The sequence below is a fragment of the Lycium barbarum genome, chromosome 11, assembly GCF_019175385.1.
Source record: "Lycium barbarum isolate Lr01 chromosome 11, ASM1917538v2, whole genome shotgun sequence".
Classification (NCBI taxonomy): Eukaryota; Viridiplantae; Streptophyta; class Magnoliopsida; order Solanales; family Solanaceae; genus Lycium; species Lycium barbarum.
The window spans coordinates 112,070,953-112,074,822 of NC_083347.1; positions in this window are offsets into that span (position 1 = coordinate 112,070,953).

Sequence of the window (3,870 nt, forward strand, 5' to 3'; positions counted from 1 at the left end):
ATGTTATTTCAGATGATGGTATTCGAGTTGATACTCAGAAAATTGAAGCTGTGAAGACTTGGCCAAGGCCTACGACACCTATAGAAGTCCGTAGTTTTCTGGGATTGGCAGGGTACTATAAAAGGTTCGTAGATGGATTTTCCTCTATTTTAGCCCCATTGACGAAGCTAACCCAAAAGTCAGCTAAGTTTCAGTGGAATGATGCTTGTGAACACAGCTTCCAAGAGTTGAAGGACAGATTAACCTCAGCCCCAGTCTTGGCACTCCCAGAAGGGCCAGATGGCTACATTGTATACTGTGATGCTTCCGGTGTTGGATTAGGATGTGTGTTAATGCAGCATTGTAAAGTCATTGCTTATGCTTCGAGACAACTGCGGAAACATAAAAAGAACTACCCAACTCATGATCTTTAATTGGCTGCAGTTGTTCATGCATTAAAGATGTGGAGACATCACTTGTATGGTGTGCATGTTGATATCTATACAGATCACAAGAGACTTCAGTACATTTTCAAATAGAAGGAGTTGAATCTGCGGCAGAGGCGGTGGTTAGAATTATTGAAAGATTATGATGTGAGCATTTTATACCACCCCGGAAAGGCAAATGTAGTAGCTGGTGCGCTTAGCCGTCGATCAATAGACAGCCTATGTGAAGTTCCTCCGGAAAAGAAAGAGATGATTCATGACCTCCACCAGCTAGCTAATCTTGGAGTACGTGTAATTGATTCGGGTAGTGCAGGGATTGGTATTAATGATCCCACGGTTTCGTCCCTAAATATGGAAGTAAAAGAGCGTCAATATGAAGATCCTCAGCTGAGCCATTATAGAGACACGTTTCACGGAAAAGAGAAGTCTCCATTTGAAACTTCTATGGATGGAATCCTTAGATACCGAGGCAGGCTATGTGTGCCGAATGTTGCAGAATTGCGCCGTCGAATTTTAGAAGAAGCTCATTATTCTTGATATTCTATTCACCCAGGTGCAACAAAGATGTATCATGATTCTTGATATTCTATTCACCCAGGTGCAACAAAGATGTATCTCAAGTTGATGTATTGGTGGGATGGCATGAAGAGAAACATAGCAGAATTTGTAGCCCAATGTCCAAATTTCCAGCAAGTGAAAATCGAACATAAAAAACCAGGAGGATTATTGCAAGCAATGGAAATCCCTACTTGGAAATGGGAAGTGATCAACATTAATTTTATTGTGGGATTACCCCGTTCCCGAGGCAAGTATGATTCTATATGGGTGATTGTGGACAGATTGATGAAAGCAGCTCATTTTCTTCCAGTCAGGACTACATACTCAGCAGAAGATTATGCAAGGTTGTATCTCAAGGAGATTGTGCGACTCCATGGTATTCCGATATTCATTATCACAGATAGAGGAGCGCAATTTACAGCCAAGTTCTGAAAATTCTTCCAAGAAGGCCTAGGTACTTAAGTAAAGCTCAGGACGGCATTTCATCTGCAGACTGATGGGCAAGCCAAACGTACCATTCAGACCTTGGAGGATATGCTAAGAGCATATGTACTAGATTTTGGTGGTAGTTGGGATGACTACTTACCTTTAATCGAGTTTGCATACAACAATAGCTACCATTCCAGTATCCAAATGGCTTCGTATGAAGCTTTATGTGGAAGGAAGTGTAGATCCCCAATTGGGTAGTTTAAAATAGGTGAAGTACAGCTAATAGGCCCTGAGTTGATTCAGCAAGCAATAGAAAAAGTCAAGGTGATCCGAGATCGATTACTGACAGCCCAATATCGCCAAAAATCTTATGCGGACAATCGCCGACGAGACTTAAAATTTCAAGTTGATGATTGGGTGTTTCTAAAGGTGTCACCAATGAAAGGGGTGATGAGATTTGGCAAGAAAGGAAAGTTAAGTCCTCGATACATTGGACCCTATAAGATTATCCGCAAGGTGGATCAAGTAGCTTTTGAATTGGACTTGCCTCCAGAACTTGAATCAGTTCATCCAGTTTTCCATGTCTGAATGCTCCGCAAGTGTGTTGGAGATCCTACGACGATTGTTCCAATAGATGATGTCAAGTGCCAGAAAAGCTAGCCTATGAAGAAGAGCCCATTACCATATTAGACAGACATGTACGGAAACTTCGAAATAAGGAAGTAGCTTCAGTCAAAGTCTTGTTGTGAAATAACAACCTAGAAGAAATGACTTGAGAGGCGGAAGAGAAAATGAAATTCACATACCCGCACTTATTCCAACCCCCAGAAGATATCCAAGATGAAACACCGAGAATATGAGGTATGCATGTTTTCTTTTATGCGTATGGGTCGCGTGTGGCCAATTTATATTGTGTTGTAGCCCAGTGAGGCAACGTTATTATGGGCTGTTGTGATAGGATAGTAGTGCCATATTACAGGGTAAACTCTGGCGAAATTTTCGTAGAATTCCCGAGTGCTTAACATTCGAGGACGAATGTTCCAAAAGGGGGGGGGGGGGGGAGAGTGTTACACCTTGGAAACTTCATATCGTCGCGTAGTGAATGAACCAATGCGAGCTTAAGGATGACAGGAAGTTCTTAAGACTATAAGACGGATATTTGGTAAGTCCTAGGATGCATACGTTAAGATTTTGAAGTTTTATATAAATTGATGAAATAAGGATTGATAAGGACAAGTGGAGTATAAGTGGGGTTTAGGAAGCTTTCGTAAATCATTGTGTTACGAATTGACTGGTAAGGCCTTGAGGATGAGTAATAGGGATGTTTAGATTATTAATGAAATATTAAACAAGCGTTAAGAAGGTTATATAAGGATTGAAGATCAAACGAAACGACGAGGACAACTTCGGAAAAACTGTGAGTTACACGACCACATTATACGGACCGTGGAACTCTATACGGACCGTATAAGGGTCCGTATAACCTAACAACAACAATGTTTTCCATGGTGGTGAACCACGGACACTTATACGGAGCGTATAATGTTATACGGACCGTATAAGTGGTCCGTATAATGCCCGACGGACTGATTAAGTTGCAACTATTAATACATATTCCCACTTTATTTTCTCATTCTTTCCATTTCTCCACTTCTCTCCAAGCTTCTAGAATATTCCATACATATCACTTTCAAGAATACAAAAGGTAAATCAAAGGTTCATACCATAAATTCAAGTGAATAGAGTGCAAGGAAGCTCTTTGGGGTTGCTAGAGTCAAGAAATCCCTTGGAAGTTGAAGCTAGGGTTTTCTCCAAGTGAAGTATTGCCAACCAAAACTTGTTCCTACACATTCAAAGGTGAGTTTTATGATTATTCCATGTTGTTTAGGGTATTGAAAAGTTGAAACACTTGGATTATGGAAGAAGATGGAAAATGGGTTACAAAATATGAGATTAGTGGCAATTGTGAGTAGTAGATTAATATGAATCATGATTCTTGATACGTTGTGATTGTAATTACATTATGAATGATGTTAGGATCACGAGAGAACCATTAGATGAGAATGAATGTGACATTGTATTATGATTATGATTATGATTATGGATGACCTTGAGAGGAAATTGTGGGGATTGAATGGTGATGAATTTGATAAAAGTCATTGTTAATGATATTATGAATGTTGTTATTGACGTTTGGGAGTTGATATATGATATGGAGAAAGTAGTATAAATAAAGGAGACGCTGCTCAATTTTCTATAGCTTTAGTTCAAACACGCTTATGTTATCGATTATCTAATATGAATATGAACTCTCTTGAAGGTAGAAACGTGAATATTGGAGAGGAACGTTCAAGTGATAGAGTAGCTAAACGAAAGAGGTATGTAAGGCTAATCGTTTCCTTCTAAGGCATGAATCTTCCTAATTTTCCAAAATCTTCCTATATACTAGATAGTATGA